At 34.3% G+C, this 13,705-nt stretch overlaps 1 long non-coding RNA gene across 1 annotated transcript in view; it reads right to left on the minus strand.

Annotated features, from left to right (window-relative positions):
* Nucleotides 1-612: 612 nt before the first annotated feature.
* The window catches only part of LOC127179784 (uncharacterized), a 16,438-nt gene continuing 3,345 nt past the window's right edge, over nt 613-13,705 (minus strand). Inside the window, exon 4 of the long non-coding RNA XR_007829551.1 lies at nt 613-6,359. This is a non-coding gene — a long non-coding RNA (uncharacterized LOC127179784). The remainder of the gene's footprint in view (nt 6,360-13,705) is intronic.

The raw sequence follows: 13,705 nt of genomic DNA on the forward strand, positions 1-13,705 counted from the left end.
TCAGTAGTTATTAATCACATTTTTAGTGTCACATGATGCTTCAGAAATCATACTAATATACTGATTTATAACTTGTTAATATCAATGTTGAAAACTGTTGCGGCTTAATATTTTTGTGGAAATTTTGATACATTTTTTTCAGGATTCTTTGTTTGGGATCAGAAAGATTGACTGATTGATTGATTGATTTATTGTTTTTAAAAGAAGTCTCTTACGGAATATTTGAAATACATTTTAAAATTGAAATACAGAATATAGGCTACATTTATTTAATCAAAAATAGTAAAAACAGTAATATTGTGGAATATGACCATTCAGTGTATATTAAACTATAATTTATTCTTGAGAAAGCAAATCTAAAATTTTAGTACTCATTAATCAAATTTCCAGTGTCACATGATCCTTCAGAAATCATTCTCATATACTGATTTATAACTTATTAATATCAATATTAAGCCTGTTGCTGCTTAATATTTTTATGGAATTCAGGATTCTTTATTTGGGATCAGAATTATTTATTTATTTATTCAATCATTTATTTATAGTTTTTTTTTTTTTGTTTGTTTTTTGTTTTGTTTTTTTTTTAAATCTCTTATAAAATATTTGAAATAAATAATTTTAAAATTGAAATACAGAATACAGGTTGCATTTATTTAATCAAAAATAGTAAAATTTATTTAAATAAAATTTTTATTTAAATTTATTTAAATAAAATTTATTTAATTTATTCTTGATAAGGCAAGTGTCAGGGTTGTCGTCGTGCGCAGGAACGAACAGTAGCAGAACGAAGATCCAAACAATTCAGGTTTATTTAAACAATCAAAAACGTTAATAAACAGACGAACACCAGCAGGGAAACGCAACCACAACGAAAACACAGTGAAACAATAATCACCGACAATGACCTGGGGAAACAACCAACCTTAAATACACAGAAACAGGGGAGTGGTTACAAACGAGCAAACGAGGGGAAGTACAATTATGGGCAAGACTAAACCAAACTATCAAAACCTAGGGGGGAGACACGGACTAAACCAAATACACTAGAAACAGAAGGGAAAAAACACTAGGAAAAACAAGACAAAACAGAACATAATCCTGACAGCAAGGCTGAATTTTCAGTAGCCATTAATCAAATTTTTAGTGCCAGATTATTTTAATATACTGAGTTATAACTTATTAATATCAATATTGAAAACTGCTGCTGCTTAAAATTTTATGAAGATTTTTTCAGAATTCTTTGATTAATAGAAAGTGTAAATTTTAAAGAATTTATTTGAAATAGTTTTTTAATAATAAACAATAATAATAATAATAAAATAACAATAAAAATATCTGTACTGCCAGATATCCTATCAATTGAATAATAAACATTTCTTTAAAAAAAAAAATACATATATATATGACACTGACACTACATATATATGTATGTATGTTACATTCAATATAGCTTTATACTGAATGCAACATGTATTTATAAGCTTCCTTACAACAAAATATGACATATGTGCATATTCAAAGATCAAACACACTGTACAACATATGACATATGTGGATGTATTAAAAACATGCCATCACCTCAGACACATCCGCCTGATTAGTCTCGCCAAACCATACGGCCCACTTTCGGATAAAAGACGAACATCTCAGGTAACATTGATGAAAAGCCGTGAGAGACGCGCACCCTTAGCCGCCATGCCACGCACATGCCTAACAGAGCCGCACACTGCTGGCACACAAGCTGATTATCTCCTTTTGAATATTCAAAATAAATTTCACTCTCCGCTTTTTTGGCAACTGGCAGCGCGAGGAGAAAAGTGCTCGCTAATGAGAGGATAGTCAGTGAGAGGCTATAAATATTTTCACAGCTTATTTGGACATGCCTGCCCAGTGGATATGAAGGCAGTGCTTTGATGAGGTGAAGTAGTCTGTTTGAACAAGTCATTTGGCACCGTGTACACGCTGGTGCAGGGAACTCTAATTCTGCAGATCACACCTGTGGTGTGAATGTTATGATGCACCTTCAAGTGGAATGACTAACAGACTCAAATTGACCTCAATTTAGGCTTAATTCTTGGATGGCAACAGCCAAGGTGCCATTTTAGACAGGGCTAATGGGCCATTTTAAAGCCACAGACTATAATTAAACCTGTTTTTATTAATTTCACGGCAATTATGTTTTTAAAAAAACATATGTTTGAGCATTAAACGCTGTGCATTTAATCTCAACTTGCCACAAACCCATGATTGGGGTTAGTGCATCAAAATACAGCTTGCCGCTGAACCAGATACAAGGGCACTTCTTTGTTTCTTCGTCCCTCTCTAATGAGCGTTTATATTACAGCTTGCAACAAATGTCATCTGAGAGGACAATACCACATGCTGAGATTACAGTGAGATGCAGAGAGCAGAAATTTCCAGCGATGACTTTGGTACGTGAAAATATACGTGTAATTAGTTGGACCTCGGTGACATGGACGTTGTAACCTTTCTGCTGGACAAGCAAAAGCTACTTTGCATGCTGAGCTCTCACAGACTGTCCAAACTAGCTGTTAGCCTAGTAATTAGTGACTGTGCTGTTGTCACAGACATGTATTACAGCCTAAAGAAAGGGAAGTAGTCTTTTTAGGAATGACATATAGCCTATATATTGCTATTTTGGGTGCAGCTGCCAGATTTAGTGAGTCCAAGACCATAGAAGCATTTCACTGGGAATCAAACTAATTTGGTTGCATTAAAAGGATTTCACAAAACAGTAAACGTATAGAATAGCACTGTTTTGGCCAACAAATATAATTTAGAGTTCATTTGAGACTATTATTTGGAGTCAAATGGACGCACTTACTTATCAAGGACAGTTGGAAGATTAATTTAAAGGGAATGTGGGTATTAAGACTTGGATTATGGATGAATATAATGTAAATTATGTCACTTACCGAAATATGTAGTAGAAAACCCATGAAAGATTTACGTTATTTAAAAAATCCACATCGGTTTGTACATATTTTGGACTATGGGGGGCACCATTATTTAGACGACGAGAAATCCTTGAACATCCATGGAACCTTTCAAATGCAGAAAAGGTTCTTTATAGTGGAAAAAGGTTCTTTAGATTTTTTAAATGTTCTTTAAAATGGTTCTTTCAAGAACAGTTTGCTGAAAGGTTCTTTGGGAAAGCAAAAATGGTTCTTCTGTGGCATCATTGCAAAAACACCACTTTGGAGCCTTTATTTTTAAAAGTGTACCATAGATTTTTCCCTGGATATCGAGTGAAATCTACACTGAGAAATTCCTTCAGTGGCTTTGGCGTCACGACAAGCATTGGCATGTTTACATCCTGCCAGGATGACATCTAGCGTTTCTTGTCTCTGCCGTTTGTAAGCTCTTTCAGTAGCTGTGGTCTACTAGAACGGCATCAGGGCTAAAGTGGAGAGAACAAAGATGCAGGTCTTTAGGAAGTTTTATTCATCCACAGTCATCTTCCTAATCTTTTCTCCTCTTCTTATTGCTAGGAAAGCAACGAAGACTTACATTGCGTCTCTTGTTGCCCTTCCACTAAAAATTACAACCAAAAGCGGCACAATGCGGTATAATATCTGTATTTTATTTTACAAGTTGTGTTGAGGTAAAAATAGCATCAGATAGCACCAGGAGCTCACTGAGAGCAACCATTTGATGTCATAAAAATAATGGCGCCCCCCATAGACCAAAATATGTATAAAATGATGTGGATTTTTTGGGTTTTCTACTATATATTTTTAGTAAGATACTTTTTAGTGTTATATTAAGCCACACAAGTCTTAATACCAGGGTTCCCTTTAATGTTACAAGAGTTCTATTTCAAATAAATCATATTATTTTTAACTTTATAATAATCCAAAAAATCAGCATATTAGTATGATTTATGAATGATCATGAAACACTGAAGACTTGAGTAATGGCATTACAAGAATAAATTAAGAATAAATATTTGCATATGTCATTTAAAATATCCAAATGGAATCATACTTCACAGTGTTACTCTTTTTATTGCATGTTTGATCAAATGAATGCAGCCTTTGTGAAGAAAAAAATAAATGTATGCCAATGTGATTTTCTAAAGCATTCATTTGTTTACTGAAAAGTTACACTATATGTCATTGGAATTTTAGTTTGGAGGACAAAAATGATCCTAATTTAACACGAACTTGGAGTTTGAAACTAACATGCAAAACCACTGTGACATCTAGCCCCAGTCTACCTATATATTTACTGTAAATCTAATTTCCGCATAAAACCACCAATTTACATAAATCACTCGAACTGTTTACGTGAAAAGCTTCAAGACTGATTTCACGTTGGCACCACATGACATTACTTGGACAAGCGAAGCTAACTAAACATTTGTCAGCCTCCATTTGCCCAGGGTAAAGCGACCAAACCTGGAGTTAATGACCCAGCGATGTCATTTCATTTACTAAAATTAAAATATGGCCCGAAATCGTGGCACACACACTCACGCATTCACGCTTGCTCCCCCACATGGCAGAAAAGCACAAGCGCCCATTAATACAAGCCTCATTGTAATGCCACGACAGTTTCTTGGCTGCTGCTTCAGCATGCTTGACAGTCGTGGTCACCCCATACCAGACCTCACCTATACTCGGGGCGAAGATAAATCCTGTGTGATTGATTGGAGTAGCTTTATATTCATTCATTAGCCAAGGCCCTGTCAGACAAGCCCTGGCAGGTACCTTCATCCTAGTGTGGTCTCAGGCTCAGAATCCTGAGCTTATTAATGACATTTTAGACATTAATATTGCAGGGATTAGGGATATCCTATCTCCTTTGTTCCTCTGACAAACCTTATACAGTTTTTTTTTAAGACTCTGGCTCTCTCTCGCTCCGCTTCTATCTCGCCCCCCCTTCGGGTTCTGTCCTTCCCGCCGTTTCTCCTTTTGCCAGTATTTTTGGTCCCTGTCATTTACTCTTTCTCCAACTGTCCTTTTCCTTCTCGCCTTTGAGGACAGGTCTAGTAATACGGTTTGAGCGGTGTGAAAAGGACCTATCGTCATGCACATTATTACACTTTTATCCTCGTCTCCACGGCAGCATTTCCGAGTTTCTTTCCCCTGCGCTCTTAATGCGCCGCAGATACCCGGGAGCAGATGAGCCCTTCCGCTGCGCCCAATCCGGTGACGGAAAAGGGTAGGAGGTGGATCTCCAGTGCCGCGCCGCTGACATATCCCAGATCAACGCAGGTCTACCTCTGCCTCCCCGTTTCTCATTTTGCCCCGTACTGTCGGATAATGTCGCTACAAGATGGCATTTTGAGGCTCTCCGAGTCGAGATGTGTCGACGCGAGCTGTCTGATCCTGTGGCCACACGCAGGGGGAAAGACGGAAGGCCAGCGAGTGTGGAGAGCGAAACAACCCATGGGTCTGATGTTGACATTTCTCAAACTCGCAGGACTGGCGGTGTGACCAGATCTAGTGCTCTGTTTATGCGAGACGGGAGCACAAACCTGACTCTAAAACACTCAGGCGCGATGCCAAATGTCGGAGGCGAGACGACGCGCGGCGCTTTACCTTTACGCGCATTACAGAATTGGACAGTTGAATGTTCTTATCTCGTTTTTTCAACCTGTAAAAGGAGCCGTCGTGCCTTTGAAGGCTCAGTCTTCCCCAAGAGTTTTGTGAGGGGGTTTTGTGTCTCAGAGGGTTTGGAAGTGAGTTTCATACCCTAATAGTGAGTCTTTGAGTGCGTTCCAAGGAGCTAAGACCACATGTGACAACACTACGTCCCTCTTGAGGAAAGACAGGCCTGATGTAGCCGGCCCTCCTTATGGCGAGCACTTTGCCAATGGCGCGTTTATTAGCGTTAAAAACTCCTCAACTTCACAGCCAAAGATTAGTGGCTTTTTTCCAGGTATTCCTCCTTCTTGTCCATATGGAAACGCTTCGCTTCATCCCAGAATCCTCCCTCCTCCCGGCCGTATTCTCGTATCCCTTTATAGATTACGGGCATGGCGACTTCAAAATGGCTTCAGATCCAAACGCTCGCATTGTAGCTGGAATGTCTGGCTGTCTGTGGGTGTATAGTGGGTAGGCAGTGTCATGTGAGCCTTCCCCTGAACTCAGCAGGCACTGTTATATGCATGAGACTACTAGTAGAGGTGGAAATAAAGCGCTGTCCGTTAAGCTGAGGGCGTATACAGTGTTTTGGCAGAGTACAAACCCTTGCTGCAAACAAGTGTTGCATGTCTGTTTTGTTCTTTCTTTGTTTCCTTTCTTCTAGTTCCTGCTGCTGAGAAGATGAGTGGGTGTGTCGTTCTGGTAAAGAAGTAACTGGGTTCTGCCAAAGGGGAAAGTCAGTAATACCTGGGGAAAGATACACAAGGTATTTACCTGGGGATTGGCTCTGTCACAAGTTACTTAAAAAACTTGAAATGACAAATTAGTAATAATATTTATAATAGTACTTAATTTGTCATTTGAGTCCATAAAGTATAAAATTGACCACTTTCCTTTTTTGTTTTGCTTTGTTTTTGTTTATTTACTAATTTTATTTGTTTTGTTTTTTTGTTTGTGGGGGGGTTAAGGGGTTGTAATGAATTTTTTTAATCAATTACACATTTTTATTTGAAGTAAAAGTCTTATTTTAAGGGGTACAAATGACATCATTATAAATGTAACACACATACATTATGAGTATCAAATAATATACACTAATATACCAAGCTTTTTTTGTAAACTTCTAAAAGGTAAATTGATCTGGATTTTATATTAACCAAAGAAGAAAAATGTACACAGTTTCCACAAATATATTAAGCAGCACAACTTTTTCAACCAAAAAAGTTACTTAAGTATTAAATCAGCATATTAGAATGATTTCAGTGGAATCATGTGATACTAAACACTGGGTAAAGGCTGCTGAAAATTCAGGTTTGCCATCATAAGAATAATTTAAAATAAAAATACATTAAGACAAAACAGATACATTTTAAATTGTAATATTTATTTTAACAAATGAGCCTTAGTGAGCATAAGACACTTCTAAAAAGAACAGTAATGCTTTTTTCTAAATTATTATGTATATATATAATATGTGTGTGTGTGTGTATGTGTGTGTGTGTGTGTTATTGATTTTTTTTGCAATTTAATGCAAAATATACATATGTACAAATATATAAGAAGTTGTATACATTGTATATAAATTGTATATATTGTGTAATATATCAGAAAAAAAGTATTGAGCAGCACAACTGTTTCCAACATTGAAAATAATAAGAAATTATGTTTCTTGAGCATCAAATCAGCATATTAAAATGATTTCTGAAGGATTTTGCGACACTGAAGACTGGAGTTGAGGTTGCTGAAAATTCTTGCCATCACAATAATAAATTACAATAATAATATATTAAGACAAAACAGTTACATGTAAAATTGTAATTTTTTTCAATATTATGTGACATATTTTACCATTTTTTGTAATTAAAATTTTTTAACCTTAACGAGCATAAGACACTTATTTAAAAAAAAAAATTTTTTTTTTTTTTTGCTAAATTATTATATGACTCTGGATCAAAAAACAGTCATAAGTGTCTTTTTTTAAATTGAGATTTATAAATCAACTGAAAGCTAAATAAATAAACCATTGATGTATGGTTTGTTAGGACAGGACAATATTTGGCCGAGATACAACTATTTAAAAATCTGGAATCTGAGGGTGCAAAAAAATCGAAATATTGAGAAAATCACCTTTAAAGTTGTCCAAATGAAGTTCTTAGCAATGCATATTACTAATCAAAAAAGTTTGATATATTTATGATAGGAAATTTACAAAATATCTTCATGGAATGTTTACTTAATATTCTAATGATTTCTGGCATAAAAGAAAAATGTATAATTTTGACCATACAATGTATTTTTAAGAATTTTGGCTGCAAATATACCTGTGCTACTTAAGACTGGTTTGTTGGTCCAGGGTCACATATTAAAAACTGTTTGTTAACAAATTTATTGCAAAATATACATATATGCACAGAGTTTCATGCGATTGGGCGGTCACTTAAGCCTCAAGATTCTGTCCAATCACAAGGCACTATAAGCTACATTCAGTGGAATCACAACTCAGTCACTACTATGAATAATTTATTAGATTACAGATTCAGAATATTTATATCAAGTTCTCACAAGATATAATCATAACTCTGTGAGCAAAGGCTAGCGTCCAGATAAATAGGCATTTAATTCCCAGGTATGTAGGATGGCTGTACTTTTCCTCACCCCCTCTACTGGCAGCTTGGATGTTGTACACCGTGCGCTGGATATATTTGTTCTGAAACCTCACCACACTGAGGAACATTAAATGAAACCTCCTTTACTGAAGCTATAAAATGTCTCAAGGCCAACCTCAATAAATAACACACTTACCCTCACCTCAGGCCTATTAATTACCTGGGATGTGCTTTACCACAACTACCTTCGTGCTGACTAGCTAATGCTTCCCCTTTGACCAGGACTGGAGCCTCAAATGTCTCTATGGGGACAAGCTCTAATTAATCCTCTGTTACTGTTGTAATGGTGCCTTCCAGAGGGAGACCGCAGTAAAGCTCAGAAATATTATTTCACTCATACATTGTAAACAACAGTCCATCTCAGGGGATGCAGAAGGGATGGTGTTCAAGGGTTGAAGGGGTGAACGGGGCAAGACGTTGGGGAAATGCAACACTGACGCAGTTGTAGTTGCTTACTATGAGCAAAACTGTTGTTTAAGCTCTTGTTTAGTGTGAAAGCACTGTCAAAACAGGGCATAATTCACAGAAAGGCAAACGAAAACAAATCCTTTAATCTCTGTTTTGTCTCTAAGAATGTTAAGATTTACAGAGCTATTTTAAAAATTTATACTGATATATATATATATATATATATATATATGAATCATTGACGTAAGGGTTTTCAACAGGCCAGTTTTAAAAATGCAAAAAGTAATATCTACTGTAATTGTTCAAACACTAAGAATGTTGTGTACACATAAATTCATATTAAAATGTAAAATTAAGTGATTTTAGTGCTTTTTCATTTAGATAAAGTGGTCGTAGCTGTAAAAAATGTCATGTGGTGCAACCATGATTTATATTAAAATGTATTTATTTTCTTAACATGCTTAACATTAAACATTAACATTAAAATTCAAAACTGATAAAAATGGTTTAAAAATACCATTCACTTTAGCATTCTGTAGCATTGATTCATTTCAACCACAGAAATTAGATATTTTATTTTTAATTGAATACACTTATAGCTATTATTAGTTGCACTACATGATGAGTGGTCGCACCAAATGACACAAAGACCTTATATCATTAAAAATCTATTCAAAGAGACATGTATGAAAAGTGCAGCACATGGTATTAACTGCAGGCATTTCTTTAGCCCAGGTTATTTATGAACTTTGCAGAATCTTGGCTGGTGAGAGTTTGATTAACAGGTGACCTGACCAATTATATCACCCAATACGCTGTTTTGTCTGCCGAACAAACCAGACAGGAGAGTAGATTAAAGTCGGTGGACTTGATCTTGAAAAACGGTGTGTATTGACATCTTTTCACTGTAGAAAAAAGATACCTTCTGATGTTCATTCATGTTTATTTTGTGCTATAACTAGCAATCCTGTATAATTCAACCAATCCGATGATCCTAAATTGTTTCCAGCTAAGTGTGCCGTATGCATCAGACATTCAGTCAGCGGTCCATGGACGTGATTTCTGAGGCAATTTTCTGGCAACCTGCCTAAATAAAGCTTGCTGATTTTAGGTTTGAAAATGTTGAAAATTCATATAAAAAAAGAGGAAAAATAAATAAATAAATAAATAAATGTAAATATTAGTATTGTATTTTTTAAGTGTACTATAAATAATCATAGTACTATCACTTTTCATTATTTTACTATTTAATTTTTAAACAGTTAACTAAAAGTGCAAATCTAATTCAAAAGTTAAATTATTATTTTATTTTTTTATAGTTATATTTAATGCAAATAATAAGAATGCAACCAATGCAAATAATAATAATAATAATAATAAAAAATAAAGTAGTATTTTTATTTGTAAAAAAATATAATAAAAATAAATTAAAATATACATAATAATTATTATAATAATAGTCATTGTTACTACTACTACTTTATTTGTATAGCACTTTTAAGTGGTATAGCACTAAAAGTGCTTCAAATGCTTATGTGCTTAAAAATAAAAATAAAATGAAACTATAAGATATTAAGGAATTCAGCAATACATTCTCAGGTATTTGTGAATAGAAGCTACTAACATTCAGACAAAACTTCTAGCTCTAGCTATTAGCTCACGTTAATGATGCACTAGACCCGACAGTACAATGTTGAAACATACCAGTGGATGTAGAGGAAGGTGAAAGAATCAAACTCAAGTTTGGTTCAAACAATAAAACCGAACAGAAGTATGAATAGAGTCGCCAATGTGGTCAAGCTTTCTAGTGGCGTGTTTGAGTGACTTATCCTTCGAAAGGATTCTGATTTCTCGTCTCTTTGGTTCAAGACTCAAATTGTCTTTTGGTCCCTTTGTGTGCAAGAGACAAAGGCAGAACATGGCAGCTCCTGTCTGTAATTTTCTGTCCATTAAGCGCAACAATAGTGAATAAGGCGAATGCTCTCCGGTTCTGGCTCTCTGCTTCTCAGAGACCTTGGTGCAAGCCAACATCCAATAACAATCAACAGCTGTGTCTATGAACAAACGCCGTTCTCTGTCCTCCGAGCCCCACAGGGAAAGAATGCATCTACCCTGCCTCACCGACCTTCAGGAAGAATGGCTTTCTGAAAGAATTATATGTCGTATGCATGGACAGCCATCCATACGTTTAAGAATATCAAACCCTATAATGGTCTCCAGTGACTCGGCCAAGGTTACAACTGAGAAACCGTGAATTCCTGAAGACAACAATCCCGTAAAGACATTCCTGGTGCTTAAACAATACTTATTTAAAATCAATAAAAGCCTGTGATCAGGAACTATCACAAACATGGCCTAAAACTAATATCTGGAACACCTGCTAATGGCTGGTTACTTGAGAAAATGTACTGGTTATTTTTATTTTATTTTATTTTTTTTGACCAAAACTTAATGTGCACTATTTAAAAAAAAGGCATTAATAATAAATAATTATATTATTATTACAATACTATTATTGAACTGTGTTTCATAATAATAATTATTATTATAAAGTTGCAGAAGTATAGTATTATAGTTATATTTCTGTAATGATTTTTTTTAATTTTTGAAACGTATGTATTAGTAATAATAATATAGAAATGTTCATTGTGATATTTCTTTAATGATTTGTTTAAATTTTAAAATTTTATTAACTAATATTGGATGAAATTAGGTGATGTTTCTCTTTTGTTAATAATAATAATAAGAATTAAAAGTAACTGCCAATAATAGAAGTATAGTATATTATAGTTATATTTCTTTAATGATGTTTTAAATGTTATAAATTGATTTTATAATAATAATTGTTATTATTATTATTATTATTATTATTATTATTATCATTTTAGAAATTTAAATTATTACGAAACACTTTACAGTTAAATAATAGAATAGTAACATTTCTTCAATGATTTAATTTTTATAATTTGATTTAACAATATTGGATGAAATTAGGTGATGTTTCTCTACTCTTTTTTATTATAATAATTATAATTATTATTATAGAAATTCAAATGATTATGTAACACTTTACAGTTTAATAATAGTACAGTGATATTTCTTTAATGAGGTTTAATTTCTATAATTTGATTTAATAATATTGGATGAATTTAGGTGATGTTTATCTTTTGTTGCCAATAATAATAATAATAATAATAATAATAATAATAATAAAAAATTGTTAATAATAAAAATAATAATAATAAAAGTAGCAGAAGTATAGTGTTATAGTTATATTTCTTTCTTTTTAGTTTTTAATTTCTTTAATTTTAGAAACATATTTAATGATAATAATAATAATAATAACAAGATAGAAATTCTCAATAATAATAATAGTATTGTGATATTTCTTTAATGATTTGTTTAATTTTATAATTTGTTTTAATAATGTTGGATCAAATTATGTTATATTTCTCTTTTGCTGCCAATAATAACAATAACAATAACAATAACAATAATAATAATAATAATAATAATAATAATAATTATTATTATTATTATTATTATTATTATTATTGTTATTATTTTACATAATAATAGTATAATTACAATACTAATATGTTTTTTTTTTTTTCACAAGGAAGTAAGTCTTTGTGATTTGATAGCCACACTAAACCACATTGCGTTCTCAGGCATTATTAGAATTAATACAAAAATTGAAAAAAGTTATCAGACAACTGGTGAACAACACTGTTTTCTACCCACATTTGTCACTTGACAAGTGTTAGTTTTAGGCCCTGATCACAAATAAAGAAGCACTTTAGGTGATCTTGTACAGATACAGTTATACAATGATCAATAAATCATTTTATAGCTCCAACACCAACCGCATTACTTACTGCGATCAGGAAATAAGGCTTATGACCATAAACACAAGGTCACTAGCGGGCTAAAGTGAGGTAAATGTGCAAAGAGGCCCTATGGGAGCCCAGGAGGAGATTGTTGACCGCAGCGCTGTGGCCGCCTGACAGGACTTGGGCATAAACAACCACAACAACACAAATTCAGACAGAGGAAAGGTGGCACGCAGACAGCAGCAGCTGTGGGTGGACAAAAAGCTGCATTTAACCGTTTGACTGAGCACAACATACAGCCGTACTTCGCTCTCACACACACACTTAAACCCCCTAGACTCTCTCCAGCAAAGCCACACGCGGCCCAGCATCCCTCATTTCCCCCGTGGGTGCAGGACAGTGGCCCAGGATCACAGGAGGCCCCTGCAGCTGGAAGGCAGAAAGGCCTGAGAGGAGCAAAAGAGAGAGAGAGACTGGAGTAATCCCTAGAGTGGAGGCTTTTGGGTATTATTTTGCTCTGGTGTGTTCAGCTTGGCCAGACTGTCTCATGTATAGCCTGAAGCGGCTCAGGGCAGGGGGGGGGTGTAGTCAAATGGGTCTCATGTTCTTTTGAGCATGAAAGATGAAAGAAAAAAAAAGCCACATCTGTGGTGGCCATTTATCGATGAGACGTAAACAACAAGAAGGGAGGGAACGGAGAGGGAGAAAATAGTTCATTCACTGTCTGTATGAAAGCGTAGTACATCTATGAATATTTTGCTGAAAATTGATTTTATTCTAATTTTAGATATGCAATTTAATTCATATATGATATACTACTGTTTACAAGTTTGGGCTCAGTAAGATTTTTAAATGTTTTTAAAAGGAGTCTCTTATGTCCGCCAAGGCTGCAAGGCCGCAAATAAAATAAAAAAGGAAAAACAGTAATATTGTGAAATATTATTACAATTTAAAATAACTGTATACTTTTTTAATATAAATGCAATTCATTAATGTGATGGCAAAGCTTAATGTTCAGCATCATTACTCCAGTCTCCAGTGTCACATAAAATCAAAAGTGTCCACACACACACACACACACACACACACACACACACACACACACACTCATTCATTGCTTCAGTCTCCAATGTCATGTAATTCTTTAGAAATATGATGATTTGGTGCTTAGTAAACATTTCTTATT

The sequence above is a fragment of the Labeo rohita genome, chromosome 17 (genome assembly GCF_022985175.1).
Source record: "Labeo rohita strain BAU-BD-2019 chromosome 17, IGBB_LRoh.1.0, whole genome shotgun sequence".
Taxonomy (NCBI): domain Eukaryota; kingdom Metazoa; phylum Chordata; class Actinopteri; order Cypriniformes; family Cyprinidae; genus Labeo; species Labeo rohita.